Source organism: Anolis carolinensis, chromosome 1 (assembly GCF_035594765.1).
Source record: "Anolis carolinensis isolate JA03-04 chromosome 1, rAnoCar3.1.pri, whole genome shotgun sequence".
Lineage (NCBI taxonomy): Eukaryota > Metazoa > Chordata > Lepidosauria > Squamata > Dactyloidae > Anolis > Anolis carolinensis.
The window spans coordinates 6198634-6215638 of record NC_085841.1 but is presented as its reverse complement, the minus strand read 5'-3'; the positions used below and the strand labels follow the sequence as shown (position 1 = coordinate 6215638).

The 17005-nt window shown below is 40.6% G+C and overlaps 1 protein-coding gene across 2 annotated transcripts in view; it reads left to right on the top strand.

The window, feature by feature from the left end:
• Positions 1-17005, top strand: part of xkr6 (XK related 6) — a 221779-nt gene that overhangs the window by 187571 nt on the left and 17203 nt on the right. For both annotated transcript variants that reach the window (XR_010002463.1, XM_062969426.1), the window contains one exon: positions 1-17005. This exon is cut by the window's left edge; it is cut by the window's right edge and continues 17203 nt beyond it. The gene's annotated coding sequence lies outside the window, so the exon portion shown is untranslated.

The window sequence follows — 17005 nt, the reverse complement described above, 5'->3', positions numbered from 1 at the left end:
TTAGGTTATGATTTTACAAATTAAGCACCAAAACATCATGTTATACAACAAAATTGATAGAAAAAGTAGTTCAATACTCAGTAAGGTTATGTTGTAATTACTGTATTTACGAATTTAGCACCAAAATATCATGATATATTGAAAACATGACTACAAAAATGCATTGGATAATCCAGAACATTGGATAAGCGAGTGTTGGATAAGTGAGACTCTACTGTACCACAATGTTGGGGGAACAAGAGGCAGCGAACAAACATTTTGTTTCTCAAACATATTTGCAATTACAAGGACATAAAGATAACAAGTTGTCTTTGTAGTTTAATATCTCAATTACCTTTAAAGTCTGGGTGTTTCACACATAACTCTTACCTCATGAAAGTTTTTTGGTTGTTCTTATTGTCATTATCTTTGCCTATTTATTTATCGCGTCAGAAGCGAATTGAGGATAAATTTATAAAGTACTAGCTGCGCCCGGCCACGTGTTGCTGTGGCTTATGGGAATGCTTTGTTGGCCAGGTGGAATAGCAGTGAATAGCCTTGCAGCCTCAAAGCCTGGCTGTTTTCTTCTAATGGGAATTTTTGCTTGGTGAGCTGGAATGCAAAGGAATAGGCTTGCTGCTTGGAAGGCTGAGTCCTTGCATTGTAGAGAAATGGTTTCAAATCAGATAATCTGTATTTTATAGGCAGTGTGGATGAGGTCTAAGTGAACTTTGCCGGTCCCCTGGGTGCCATTGTGGCTGAGGGGGTTGCTAGGAAATGGAGGTGGGGTTATTTTTCTAGGTTTTTTAAAATTGAAAGACATAGATGGGATGACTATGTCTTTTGTGGCCAAATTTGGTGTAATTTGGTTCAATGGTTTTGTTGTTTACTCCATGGGAAAAAAACACATTACATTTTTATATACATAGATTTATTTATTTTATTTATTTATTTACAGTATTTATATTCCGCCCTTCTCACCCCGAAGGGGACTCAGGGTGGATCACATTATGTACATATAGGGCAAACATTCAATGCCCATAAACACATTGAACCGAGACAGAGACAACAGACAGACAGACGCAGAGGCAATTTAACCTTCTCCTGAGTGGATGTTCAATTCTGGCCACAGGGGGGAGCAGCTGCTTCATCATCCACTCTGATGGCACTTCCTCATTCCAACGTTGTAAATTAGTTAAATTTGCCTCCCCACTTTTATAAGTGGTACCTTATTTCCTACTTGATAGATGCAACTATCTTTGGGGTTGCTAGGTCAGCAACGAGCAGGGGCTATATTTTATTTTTAATTGACGGGTGCTCACCCCGCCACGGGCTGGCCTCGAACTCATGACCTCATGGTCAGAGTGATTTATTGCAGCAGCTGTTTACCAGCCTGCGCCACATAAAGTAAGTTAAAAACTTGGCAAATTACTAGATTTCCTTTGACCAGAAGCTGGCCACTTGGAGTTCCTCTGCTGTCATTGTGGGCAGGTCCTCCATTGTGCATGTGGCAAGGCTCAGGCTGCATTGTAGTAAGTGGTCTGTGGTTTGCTATCCTCCGCACTTGTATGTCGTGGACTACACTTTGCGGCCCCATTTTCTAAGATTGGCTTTGTATCTTGTGATGCCATAGCACAGTCTGTTTGGTACCTTCTAAGTCGCCCAGTTTTCTGTGTGCCCAGGAGGAAGACTCATCCAATATCCGCCACTGAGTTTTAGCCTGCCACTTTTGGACTCTTGCTTGCTGGGGATACTCCTGCAAGTATCTCTATAGATCTTAGGAAGGTGTTTCTTGCTTTAAGGTGTTGGTGTGTTAACTGATATCCAAACAAAGGATGGGCTGGAGATGTCACTACCTTGGTCCTTTTGTTATTGGCTGCTACATCCCAACGGATTTCAGGTGGTGCAATACCGGTTAAACAGTATAATTTTCCACTGGTATAGGGCGTAGACATCCTGTGATAATGCGGCATGTCTCATTAAGAGCCACATCCACTGTTTTAACGTGGTGAGATGTATTCCATACTGGGCATGCGTATTCATTAGCAGAGTAACTAAGCGCAAGGGCAGATGTCTTCACCATGTCTGGTTGGGATCCCCAGGTTGTATCAGTCAACTTTCGTATGATATTATTTCTAGCACCCACTTTTTGCTTGATAGTCAAGCAGTGCTTCTTGTAAGTCAGATCATGGGAAATAAAAGACATTGAACAAAACATTTTGTTTCTCAAACGTTTTTGCAATTACAAGGACATGAAGATGACAAGCTGTCTTTGTGGTTTAATATCTAAATTACATTTAAAGTCTGAGTGTTTCACACATAACTCTTACCTCAAAGAAGCTTTTTGGTTGTTCTTATTGTCATTACCTTTGCTTTTCAAATATATGGATTTCTTTGTGTTTCCCTATACGTTTTTTTTTTTAAACAAAGCCGCGAATGAGCAAGGCAGAAAAATAATAGTAACAATTTTAGCTTTGGTGATGACACCAAACTTATTTCTGGTGCTTACTTTTCCACCTTTCCAGACAGTGTGTTTCTTTCTTCTTCGTGTTTTAATGTTGTTTTTCTAAAAAAAATATGAAAAATACATGAAATGAGTCAGATGATGTAGTAGTTATCAAAGGCTTTCATGGCCGGAATCACTGGGTTGCTGTGAGTTTGTATGGCCATGTTCCAGAAGCATTCTCTCCTGACGTTTCGCCCACATCTATGGCAGGCATCCTCAAAGATTGTGAGGACTATTGGAAACTAGGCAAGTGGGGTTTATACATCTATGAAATGCCCAGGGTGGGAGAAAGAACTCTTGTTTGTTTGAGGCGAGTGTGAATGTTGCAGTTGGAGCCCCCCCAGGCAGGAAGCAGCCAGCCTTTGAAGCTGCAAGGCTATTCAGTGCTAATCAAGCTGGACAGTGGCAACATTTACACTTGCCTCAAACAGACAAGAACTCTTTTTCTCACCCTGGACATTTTTCCACAGATATATAAACCCCACTTGCTTAGTTTCCAACAGACCTCACAACCTCTTGAGAACGCCTGCCATAGATGTGGGCGAAATGTCAGGAGAGAATGCTTCCGGAACATGGCCATACAGCCCGGAAAATTCACAGCAACCCCATGAAGTAGTTTTCTTTCTTTTAAGGTCTCAATGTAGAAGGGTCTTAGCAAAACGCAAAATGTATTTAAAAGAATACAAGATTGCATGGGGAAAACACCCAAGATCGAAAAATATAAGAATGGCTGTTCTTAGTGTCAGGTGTTAACTATTGAGCATGTGTCGGGGGGGAGTGGCGTGTGTGGGTATGTACTGTAAATATCTCTTGATGTGTGACATGTATGTAGCACTTGACTGAAGAAGAATATATATATATATATATATATATATATATATATATAAATCTATAGAAATATATGTGTGTGTGTTGCGTGTGTGTGGAACTGAACAATGACAAAAGGAAAATTCCGACGCTATTTTATCAGAAAATGCACTTTTTCACCCTTGATGAAAAGCCACTGTTCACAACTATGCAATCTTTTAGTCTCTCTTTTCTCTTTCCAACCTCAACGATCCAAGCAGTTTTTTTCCCATGTTAAAAACACACACAGAGAACACAAAAGGGATTTTTTTTTCTTTGTGTACAAAACAAAAACCCAATAAGTTCTTAAAAAGCCCATTCAAAGTGAGCGTGCAACAGTGACTTTTCTCAAATTATAAGAGCTAACAAACGGATAAAACAAAAGAGAGGATTTTTTTTTTTTTTGGTCCTGTTGAGTGTTTTTCGGTGGAAGATAATGAGATTCAAAGTGCTTCTCTTTATGCTCTTTTGGATGTCTTTTTTTTCAAATTCCTGTTGTTTTTTTATTATATATATATATATTTATAGCATTATATATATATAATTTTTTACCATTCATTTTTTCCGTTCTCATTTTTAATTTTTTGAAATTTTGTGTGTGCTTTGGTTGTTTTCGTAGGTATTGGGGATGTGAGAACCTGGGCAAAATTTGGCTTAATTTTCCAATCCTGTACTGCGCTGGTGTGTTTTGATACAAAGACATTTTACGCCCTGTGATATGCACTTTACATCTTCCAATTTAAAAAATACTACAGTTATATAATAGTAATATAATTTATTTATATTCCGCTCTGTCTCCCCGATGGGACTCAGAGGGGATTGCAAGTACATATATGGCAAGCATTCAGTGCCATTATACAATTGACAACAAAGTCAGACAGTACACAAACAGAGGTAAGGCTTCCCTCTTTTTCCATCTCCGGCATTTGGACGTTGTGCTCGACTCAGCCATGAGGAGGTGCTGTTGTTCCCATCTTCCACACCAAGGAACTTTGTTGCCTTCCTGATCAAACTGCTGGCATGTTTTTTCCCAGGGGAGCCTTTTACCTCCCCGTTAAAGCAGTACCTATTTATCTACTCACATTGCTGTTTTCGAACTCCTAGGTAGGCAGAAGCTAGGCTGATGGCGGGAGCTCACGCTGTTGGCGGCTTGAAATGCCAACCTTTTGGTCAACAAGACCTTCTGTAGCTGGTGGTTAACTGTTCTTTTAATTTATTGATCGCCCTTTTATTTGATTGATTTTTTTCCTGTTGTGGGCCTCAAGCAAAAGATAATGTACACCGTTGGATGTGATATGTGAGGTATAAGCATCTGAACCTCTGCTTGTTCCCATGCATATATGGAGATCCTGAGTCCTTTGAGGAGATAGGGCGGTATATAAATAAAGTATTATTATTATTATTATTATTATTATTATTATTATTATTATTATTATTATTATATTATGTCACAGCAAACAAGATAGATATGCTGGATTTTGTATCAGAAAATCACAAGTCGAACACTTCCCAAGCGTTTAGGACTGTGTGATGTATTTTCGGATGATGTGCGCAGATCCCAGTAGGGTGGCCTTTTGCAGTTGGCAGATCATAATTTTGTCAATATCTATTGTTTCCAAATGCCGGCTGAGATCTTTTGGCACAGGACCCAGTGTGCCCATCACCACCGGGACCACCTGTATTGGTTTCTGCCAGAGTCTTTGAAGTTCAGTCTTGAGGTCCTGATAGCGGCTGAGTTTTTCCTGTTGTTTTTCATCAATGCGACTGTCACCTGTGATGGTTTGGATCATTGATGTTGCCATCCCAGGTGATGGCAACATCAATGATCCAAACCTTATTATTATTATTATTATTATTATTATTATTATTATTATTATTATTATTTGAAACACAACAAGATGAGTCCACAGCAGACACTATGCTGGCTGTTGTATTGGATCACATAGAATCATAGAATCATAGAATAGTAGAGTTGGAAGAGACCACATGGGCCATCTAGTCCAACCCCCTGCTAAGAAGCAGGAAATCGCATTCAAAGCACCCCCGACAGATGGCCATCCAGCCTCTGCTTAAAAGCCTCCAAGGAAGAAGCCTCCACCACGGCCCCGGGGAGAGAGTTCCACTGTCGAACAGCTCTCACAGTGAGGAAGTTCTTCCTGATGTTCAGGTGGAATCTCCTTTCCTGTAGTTTGAAGCCATTGTTCCGTGTCCTAGTCTGCAGGGCAGCAGAAAACAAGCTTGCTCCCTCTTCCCTATGACTTCCCTATGACATGTCGGACACTTCCCAAGTGTCTAGGACTGTGTGATATTATTATTATTATTATTATTATTATTATTATTATTATTATTATTATTATTATTATAATCATAGAATAATAGAGTTGGAAGAGACCTTATGGGCCATCCAGTCCAACCCCCTGCCAAGAAGCAGGAAATTATTATTAATATTATTATCCTGTGCATTTACAGTACTCCATTCCCTCTGAGGACCCTTCCATACAGCCATATGACCCAGAATATTAAGGTACGAAATCCCACAATATCTGCTTTGAACTGGAATATATGCCAGTGTCAGATAATGCAGTTCAAAGCAGATCTTGTGAGATTTTCTGCCTTGATATTCTGGGTTATATGGCTGTGTGGAAGGGCCCTGAGGCAGTTGGCAACCTCCTTGTACTGGCATCCAAGGAGTTCTGATTTTCCACTGCAATCGTTTTCTGAATCAGAGCCACAGAGAGCCATGTGTATGATATATATCTTATGGAATATGTGCAAGGATGCATACTCTCCTATCGTCCAAATCTGGTAGAGAGAATCCCAATTAATCCACTGCTGTCCCACTTGTTCAGCTACTTTTAAAATGTCCTGGTTTCCCTCTCCTCCTGCCATTTTCCTCCTTTAGCCCCAAACAAGACAAAGCTCCTACTGCCATCAAAGCACAAACTCCACTTAGCTCTGTTAGTTCCCACCGGTATATTTCAAAATTCAAGCATTCATGTGTAATTCAGTAATATCTGAGATGCTTTTTATCAAGCCAAGTAGTGTTGGCACAATACTGCAATTGTCGTTGTCATATTCATTATCATCATCATAATTTCTGTCCATGATCCTGTTTTGCTGGATGTCTACTGTATTGTGATTTTTTTTCTCTGTGTTTACTTCATACGGTACTCTTCTTTCTTCCTTCCCTCTTTTCTTTCTGACACCAAGTTGTCTGGGATGCTGTGAGTTTTCCTGGCAGTATGGCCATGTTCCAGAAACATCCTCTCCTGACGTTTCGCCTAAATCTATGACAGGCATCCTCAGAGGTTGTGAGGTCTGTTAGAAACTATGAAAGTGGGGTTTATATATCTGGAATGTCCAGGGTGAGACAAAGAACTCTTGTCTGTTTGAGGCAAGTGTGAATGTTGCTATTGGCCAGCTTGATTGGCATCGAATAGCTAATCAAATCCTGGCTGCTTCTTGCCCTGGGCAATCCTTTGTTGGGAGGTATTAGCTTGTCCTGATGAATGCTTCAATTGGCCATAATGATTAGCATGTAATGGCCTTTCAGCTTCAAAGCCTGACTGCTTCCTCCCAGGGGGAATCTTTTGTTGGGAGGTGTTAGCTGCTCCTGATTGTTTCCTGTCTGGAATTCTCCTGTTTTCTGAGTGTTGTTCTTTATTTACTGTCCTGGTTTTAGAGTTTTTAAATACTGGTAGCCAGGTTGTGTTCATTTCCATGGTTTCCTGCTTTCTGTTCAAATTGTCCACATGCTTGTGGATTTCAATGGCTTCTCTATGTAGTCTGACATGGTGGTCGTGAGAGTGGTCCAGCATTTCTGTCTTCTCCAATACTATGCCATGTCCAGGTTGGTTCATCAAGTGCTCTGCTATGGCTGATTTCTCTGGTTGAGTGAGTCTTCAGTGCCTTTCATGTTCCTTGATTCATGTTTGGGCAATGCTGCGTTTGGTGGTCCCTATGTAGACTGTATGGTCTGCAGAGGTGAGAGGATCTATCTTGTCCTTTGCTGAACGTAGCATTTGTTGGATTTTCTTGGTAGGTCTGTAGATAGTTTGTACGTTGAGTTTCTTCATCTTTTTCCCTATGTGCTCAGTGGTTCCCTTGATGTGTGGTAAGAACACTTTTCCTCTGATGTATGGTAGATATATAAACCCCACTTGCCTAGTTTCCAACAGACCTCACATCCTCTGAGGATGCCTGCCATAGATGTGGGGAAAACGTCAGGAGAGACTGCTTCTGGAACATGGCCATACAGCCTGGAAGACTCACAGCAACCCAGTGATTCCGGCCATGAAAGCCTTCGACAACCAAGTTGTCTGTTGGCTTCCTCTTTGCATGTATCCCTTAAGGGTTAATTTGGCTTCTGTCCGGAAATGTCTAAGATTGGTTTGAAACAAAAATAAACGCATTACCTAAGGGGAGGCAATATTTTTAAGAGATGCTCTGAGAAGGGCCACGTTCTCAGTAAGGTGAAGGCAGAATTGGTGGTCGATGTGGCCCAATATCTTAACACACACTTCATGAAGACTTTTTAGACAATCAGCTCTCCGGTCATAAATACCTACGCAAAACCTAGAAGCAGGAGGATCTTGTCTTTCAAAATGCTCCCCTTGCTTGAGCCAGGAAAATTGATTAATTGCGTAATCTGGATCCCAAATCCAAAAAGGAATATGTCTGTATTCAGGGTGGGTGCTACTAGAAAATGCTCATAAGGTGTTCAGTCTACTCTGGGTTTTTGCTTGAACTTTAAATGAGCTGTCCAGGGTGCTGAGATCTATTTTCAAAATACGAGGGTTGAATGAAAAGTAATGCCTCCACCTTCGTAACTCCTCAACAGTTGGCAGTCTTGGTCTGCAGCAGGTCCTGGCTTGTTCAGTAGACTCTCCTCTATGGTTCCATTTGGTGGGAACCCTTAGCATTGAACGGTTGTGTTGTTAGAGTGCAAAGTATGGAACCCTGCACAGACGGGGAAGCCTTAGCATTGAACGGTTGTGTTGTTAACATGCGAAGTATGGAACCCTGCACAGATGGGGAAGCCTTGGCATTGAACGGTTGTGTTGTTAACATGCGAAGTATGGAACCCTGCACAGACGGGGAAGCCTTGGCATTGAACGGTTGTGTTGTTAACATGCGAAGTATGGAACCCTGCACAGACGGGGAAGCCTTAGCATTGAACGGTTGTGTTGTTAACATGCGAAGTATGGAACCCTGCACAGACGGGGAAGCCTTGGCATTGAACGGTTGTGTTGTTAAAGTGCGAAGTGTGGAACCCTGCGCAGATGGTCGGTCAATGCGACTAAAGCAACGTGCAGTCACTGAATTCTTGACAGTGGAAGGTGTCACCTCAAAGGAGATTCATCAGAGAATGCAAGCTGTTTATGGGGATTGTGTTGATGTGAGTCCTGTGCGTCGTTGGGTGAGTAAGTTTAAAGATATTGAGGTGGGAACATCTGACTTGCGTGATAAACAAAGAGTTGGACGTCCTGTGACAGCAACCACTGAGTTTCACAAGCAAAAGGTTGACAGGTTAATTCAGGATGACCGTCATATCACTCAAGCATAATCAGCATTTCACAAGAACGTGTGGGTGACATTATTGCTTTGCTTGGCTATCAGAAGATCTGTGCACAATGGGTCCTGTGAGATGCCGGTTGCGGAAACAGAGTGTTGACTTCTTCCGTGACGGCTTCAGAAAACTTGTTCATTGTTGGCAGAAATGTATCCAATTGTCTGGTGATTATGTGGGAAAGTGAATAGTGGTAGTTAAAGAGAACATTCTAAGGATTATTTCTGCGTTTGATTTTTAAAAAATATTCCCATCCAAACCCAAATAACGAAGGTGGAGGCATTACTTTTCATTCAACCCTCGTAAATTAGACTCTTGGGTATTGGAGCAAATACACCACCACAGTGATAGCTGGAGCCTCTAGCCCAGGCATGGGCCAACTTGGGCCCTCCAGGTGTTTTGGACTCCACCTCCCACAATTCCTAACAGCCTACCGGCTGTTAGGAATTGTGGGAGTTGGAGTCCAAAACACCTGGAGGGCCCAAGTTGGCCCATGCCAGCTCTAGCTTCTACTTTGTGCTACTGCTGAACTCTGGATCAACCACTACAGTTTGAGTCTTTTTCGCCTGAGATGCCAGAGATTGAACCCGGGATGTTAACCCATACAAAATGTGTCATGCAGCAATGCCTTAAGCATTGTAACCTTTGGTGGATGCTGATGTTACTGGGCATTTTTATTACATCCCATGCGCTGCTTCAGCTGACGCTGTCAGAAAGATAAGGCATTCCCAAGTCACGAACCCTTTTCTACTCCCAAGACCAAAGGCTCTACTTTTGGCACATGACTTTAGGAGTCACGCTATGCCACTCATCATGACGTGTCTTTCTTCACTCATCTTGTCTTCATTACGTTGAGCGCTTGAAGTCCAGTGCTCCCAATAATGCCCACTGCTTTGCCTTCAGACTCCCCTGAAACAAACACAAAACTGGCTGCTCCAGTGAGCAATTGGCTACTTCAGCCTGAAGAAAGAATCTTAATTTTATTTTAATTTTATTTACTTATTTATTTACAGTATTTATATTCCGCCCTTCTCACCCCGAAGGGTACTTAGGACGGATCACAATGTACATACACATGGCAATGCCATTAGACATACAACATACAGACACAGAGGCAATTTAACATTTTCCAGCTTTTGGCTTCACCCCGAAGGGGACTCAGGACGGATCACAGTGTACATATACATGGCAAACATTCAATGCCATATGAACATAGAGACAGAGACACGGAAGCAATTTAACATTTTCCAGCTTTTGGCTTCATGAGGGTATAGTCAATTCCGGCCACAGGGGGAGCTGGTGCTTCATCATCCACTGTAACACCGAGTCCTTGATGGAGTACTTCCTCAATCTTTCTTATGCTGCTGGACATTTTTATAGTGACATAAATTTATTTCTTTATTTATTTGCAGTATTTATATTCCGCTCTTCTCATCCTGAAGGGGACTCAGGGCGGATCACAAGGTACACATGCATGGCAAATATTCAATTCCATATGAACATAGAGACAGAGACAGACACACGGAAGCAATTTAACATTTTCCGACTTCATGAGGGTATGCTTGATTCTGGCCACAGGGGGAGCTGCTGCTTCATCATCCACTTGTGACGCCAAGTCCTTGATGGTACTACTTCCTCATTCTTCCTCATGCTGCTGGACATTTTTATAGTGATGCAAATTTATTTATTTATTAATTTGCAGTATTTATATTCCATCCTTCTCACCCCGAAGGGGACTTAGGGAGGATCACAATGTACATACACATGGCAATGCCATTAGACATACAACATACAGACACAGAGGCAATTTAACATTTTCCATCTTCCGGTTTCATGAGGGTATGCTCGATTCCAGCCACAGGGGGAGCTGCTGCTTCATCATCCATTATGACACCAAGTCCTTGATGGAGTACTTCCTCATTCTTCCGCACGCTGCTGGACATTTTTATAGTAACATAAATTTATTTCTTTATTTATTTACAGTATTTATATTCCGCTCTTCTCATCCTGAAGGGGACTCAGGGCGGATCACAAGGTACACATACATGGCCAACATTCAATGCCATATGAACATAGAGACAAGGCATAGACGCAGAGAGAATTTAACATTCTCCAGCTTCCTGAGTGGATGCTCGATTCCTGCTTCATCATTCACTGTGACATCTTGAGGGATACTTCCTCATTCCAAGCAGCTGCTGGACGATTTTTATGGTGTCGTAAATTAGTTAAATTAGCCTCCCCGCAAAGCGGTACCTAAATTCCTACTTGATAGATGCAACTATCTTTTGGTTGCTTAAGTCAACAATGAGCAGGGGCTATTTTTTTTTTAATGGCCAGGTGCTCACTCCGACACGGCCTGGCCTTGAACTCATGACCTCTTGGTCATAAGAGATTTATTGCTACTTAACCAGCTACGCCACAGCCCAGCCCCTGGTTAATTGGTTAAATTAGCTTCCCCGCATAAAGCTGTACTAAAATTTCCTACTCGACAGACTCTTTCAGGTTGCTTAGGTAAACAACGAGCTAGGCTATTTAATGGTCGGGCACTCAAACTGACCCGGTCTGGATTCGAACTCATGACCTCTTGGTCAGTAGTGATTTATTTCAGCTGGCTACTAACCAGCTGCGCCACAGCCTGGCCCATTTTGATAGCTGTGTCCAGGTTGGTTAAATGAAGCCACGAGCATTTTTGACCTCAACCTTTTAACCCTCCAATTAATAAATTATCTCTCACCTTCCATTTTTCCTTGTAGGGAAAAGTATTCTTCTCTCTGTGGTTCAAGCTTCAGCATATCTGGAGTTAAGTTCCATTGAAATCAATAGGATTTGCTTTTAAGGAGGCAGTCATCGGATTGCCCCTCACAAAATATCATGTACTAATACAAATACATGAATTTTTAAAAGAAAGTAACGTATGTCTTGGGAAAGGTCCAGCCTCAATTCTTGAAGCTGCTTCTGGGAACTTTTTGGAAGCAGTTTGAGTTGTGAGGATCACTTCAAAATAGATTCAAGGTGCATTGTTGAAAGCATATCTATTGTGGCTGACGGGCTAACCAAGTGTCCATATAGGTTCCTGTTTTGATATTCACAAAATCCAATGATCTCTGTCACTATAGTTTCCTGAATTATAGAGCAAGCAGATGCAGTTTGAGACTAGGTGGACTCTGAAACAATCACAACAAACTTCACAACTCTACTGCAAAGCAACAGCCCACGCTTTGGCATATGATTTGGATCTGTATGGGCATTGAATCCATGATGCCACATTCCTCTATCATTCTGTCAAACTGAATTCCATCTATCAAACAATCACTTGAAAGAACTGGCAATTCTCCCTTTGTTACTTTCTTCTTTGTTGAATTATAATGTCACATTCCTATGCCTGTCTTTCCATTTACGCAATTACATAATTTTCCTGTCATCTTGTTATTTCTTACTCGTGGAGACCTTTGAACAAAGCATTTCCATATTTTTAAGGGCTTGCATGGGACCCCCAATATGCTTATAGCACAATCCTGTACATATTTGCTCCAAAATAAGTCTTAATGAACTCAGTAGATATTAATTCCAGATTAGTATGGATACCTACAGCCAATGTGTTATACTTGTTTGGGTCCTGGATTAGGACTCTGGAGAGTTGCCACTCAGCCATGAAATCAGTAAGATGCTCTACATAAATTCAGAAAGGGAACCATACGTATGTCATGAATGACAGTTCAATAACTTTAAAGCATACATTCTTGTTATTGCAATTATCCAATAAGAGAAAGGATATTGGAACTTTTACACTTTTATACAAAGAATGACATTGGGCATACAGACATACAGATTCTGTGTAATTACAGTAGAGTCTCACTTATCCAACATAAATGGGCTGGCAGAATGTTGGATAAGCAAAAATGTTGGATAGTAAGGATGGATTAAGGAAAAGCCTAGTAAACGTTCTGATTTTACAAATTTAAGGACCAAAACATCATGTTTAACAACAAATTGACAGAAAAGTTGTTCAATACATGGTAACGTTATGTATGTATTGAAAACATTTACTACAAAAACATTGTCTACTAAAAGGCAGACTGCACTGGATAATACAGAATGTTGGATAAGGGAAGTTTGGATAAGCGAGACTCTTGATTTAGTCATTGCAGGCCTTCGTCTTCAGAATGGTGTCTCCAAAATTATTAGCTCTCATTCCTTCCTTCCTTCCTTCATACCACACATATAAAATCCACATTTATCAAATCTATACATCATTTTAATATGACACGTACTCAGGCATATATATATATATATATATATATATATATATATATATATATATATCAAGCCAAACAATATGTTTTGCATCCTTAGCCTCACTCATATTCAGGTTGGTTTTCAGTCTCTTCTGTGTCTGTACCTTCAAGTCATTTGTCGACTTATGGCAACTTCCTGAATTTGTTTATTGGATCTTACATTTCTCCCAAAAATGGGTTTTAAGGCAGCTCTGTCAATTTCATAGAGTTTTTGTAGGCATGATATCCTCTGAGGTAGTTTTCCTAGTTCTCTCCTTTGGAATATCAATGTACAGAACCTGGTATTTTTTGGCAATCTCCTGTCCCAGTACTAACCAAGGTGGGCTCTGCCTGGCTTCTGCCTGACAATTATTACTGAAACTTGCTATTTATCAAAAGACTATTGGGAAAGAAGTTCCACAAAAGTTGGAGTTTTCAAAGAGTTAGATGTGTCTCTTGCAGCATAGAAAGGAGGGAGAGAAAGCTGTTAGGAATGGTGGGAGTTGAAGTCCAAAACACAGTCAGCCACGGTTGCCCATGCCTGTGCTACCACGTTCCTTTTAAAGTTCCATAGAGATTAATTTGCTTGCTTTGTTTTGGTTTTGGTGTAAGCAGTACTTAGCAATTTCAGGAGAATTCAGGAAAGCACTTTTATAATCTCCTTTTCTCCCCACCACCACCATTACCATTTTATCGAAATCTATATGAAAAATTCTGCTATCATTTACCATGCTGGTCTTCCTGATAGAAACATGATGAACTCAATTCCCACAAGATTGCTTGCAACGCCCATGATGCATATTGCACATAGTAAAATTAGCACAGTGGTACAATTATGGACCATACCATTGAGGAGGTCTTCTTTTTAAGAAATTCAAGGAGCATTGCTAGCTGTCCTCCTGTATCTAAGGCAGTACATTCCAGAATTCTTCGCCCTTAGTCTGTATAGTATAGACACCAATGCTGAAAATGTTGTGATGAAGATGTTCTTGTTTGAGTCCTTGAATGATTTAATTGTTGGGATTTTCTGTGAGTGACAGGGGAAACTAGCAGAGCACCCAAAATATGCAAAATCAGTATATTTATAGTTGAGCATTCAGCTCACAGCAAGCAGAGTGTGAAGTGCCATGTGGCTGTAAAGAATTTAGAGTTGAGCATTCAGCTCACAGTAAGCAGAGCGTGAAGTACCACATGGCTGTAAAGAATTTAGAGTTGGGCATTCAGCTCACAGCAAGCAGAGTGAGAAGTGCCACATGGCTGTAAAGAATTTAGAGTTGAGCATTCAGCTCACAGTAAGCAGAGCGTAAAGTGCCACGTGGCTGTAAAGAATTTAGAGTTGGGCATTCAGCTCACAGCAAGCAGAGCGTGAAGTGCCATGTGGTTGTAAAAAATTTAGAGTTGAGCATTCAGCTCACAGCAAGCAGAATGTGAAGTGCCATGTGGCTGTAAAGAATTTAGAGTTGGGCATTCAGCTCACAACAAGCAGAGCGTGAAGTGCCACATGGCTGTAAAAAATTTAGAGTTGGGCATCCAGCCCACAGGAAGCATAGCTTGAAGTACCATGTGGCTGTAAAGAATTTAGAGTTGGGCATTCAGCTCACAGCAAGCAGAGCGTGAAGTGCCACATGGCTGTAAAGAATTTAGAGTTGGGCATTCAGCTCACAGCAAGCAGAGTGAGAAGTGCCACGTGGCTGTAAAGAATTTAGAGTTGGGCATTCAGCTCACAGCAAGCAGAATGTGAAGTGCCACATGGCTGTAAAGAATTTAGAGTTGGGCATTCAGCTCACAGCAAGCAGAGTGTGAAGTGCCATGTGGCTGTAAGGAATTTAGAGTTGAGCATTCAGCTCACAGCAAGCAGAATGTGAAGTGCCACATGGCTGTAAAGAATTTGGAGTTTAGGAAGCAAAGATCCAGAGTTCAATAATTAAAATCGCAAAAAGTTTATTTACAAAATAATAACTATTTTTCTTAATAGTAAACAACTGGGTCCTGGCTACTCCAAACTCCATTTCTTCTAGGGTTTATAGAGAGGGAGAAATCTCCAAGCACTACATCTTTCCTGACATAAAACCAGAGAGAAATCTCAACACAGAGAGCACACACCAAGATGTAAAAGTAGAAAGTCAAAGACAAAAGACATGTACAGTAGAGTCTCACTTATCCAACATAAACAGGCCAACAGAACATTGGATAAGCGAAATGTAGGATAATAAGGTGGGATTTAGGAAAAGGATATTAAACGTCAAATTACGTTATGATTTTACAAATTAAGCACCAAAAACAGCATGTTTTACAACAAATCAACAAAAAAGCACTCCAAAACATGGTAACATTATGCAGTAATTACTGTATTTATGAAATTAGCACCAAAACATCACAATATATTGAAACATTGAACAAAAAATTTGACTACTAACAAACTGACTACTACAAATAAAGATAGAATTGTATAAAATGAACTTACAGTAGCAACTTTGTTGGAAATTAAATCCATACAAAGTTCAATCCTTGCTGCCTAGAGAAACAGCTGTGTATCGGGGCGAGAGGCAAACTGTGTTGGATAATCCAGAACGTTGGATAAGCGAATGTTGGATAAGTGAGACTCTACTGTACCTGCAAAGTATCAATTCTATACAACCAATCAGAATGAGAGCAGAAATAGAGAGGAGAGAAGACCTAGATACAGTAGAGTCTCACTTATCCAACGTTCTGGATTATCCAACGCATTTTTGTAGTCAATGTTTTCAATACATCATGATATTTTGGTGCTAAATTCGTAAATACAGTAATTACTACATAGCATTACTGCATATTGAACTACTTTTTCTGTCAAATTTGTTGTATAACATGATGTTTTGGTGCTTAATTTGTAAAATCATAACCTAATTTGATGTTTAATAGGCTTCTCCTTAATCTCTCCTTATTATCCAACATATTCGGAGGAGGAGTTGTTTAAAGCTACGGACAATGCGGTTGCTGTTGCCCGTTTTTGGTCTAAAACTATTTAGTTGCTTGTGATTTCCTTTTTTTTCATCATTTTAAAATGTATTTGTTATGCAATGCTTTTGACACGAAATAAATAAATCCAACATATTCACTTATCCAACATTTTGCTGGCCCGTTTATGTTGGATAAGTGAGACTCTACTGTACATTCAAACTATCATGCAGCAGCTAGTGGGAAAGGATTTCCTTCAGCCTATTCTATGTTATCTAATTACTCCGCATTGAGGACTGCAGACTTGGACAGTGTGGGGTTGAATTCCAACGTTGATGTGATTCTCATTCAAAACTGAGACTCGAGGCAGCTCATGAAATATAAAAATATGCTTCTCATTCTCCGAAAAGCTTCTGGGTAACAAAGTGGTCCAGAAATTGCCATTTTAAATAAATCTATTTTTAAAAAATATTAGTCTTTCTTTTTGGGTGGAAATTGTAGTTGTTGACTTTGATTTCAGTTAATAGCAGCCAGTCGTTTTTCCAATGCATTTCAAAGGAAGATAAGTAATGAAAGGCAGGTTCTTCTCTGTTGCAGCATGTGTGAGCAAACTTTGGCCCTCCAGGAGTTTTGGACTCCAACTCCCACAATTCCTAACAGCCGGTAGGCTGTTAGGAATTGTGGGAGTTGGAGTCCAAAACTCCTGGAGGGCCAAAGTTTGCCCATGCCTGTTCTGAAACAATGACTTTTCCGAGCTTTATTCCATTTTCCATCCGCTTGTACATCTCCCGAATGCCAGTTGCGTTAAGCCAACTTTTGGCCAAGCGTTTCCCACATCCCAACATTTTGTATCTACCTCATTATGAGTTGTTGTTCTTCTTTTTTTTTTCAGTT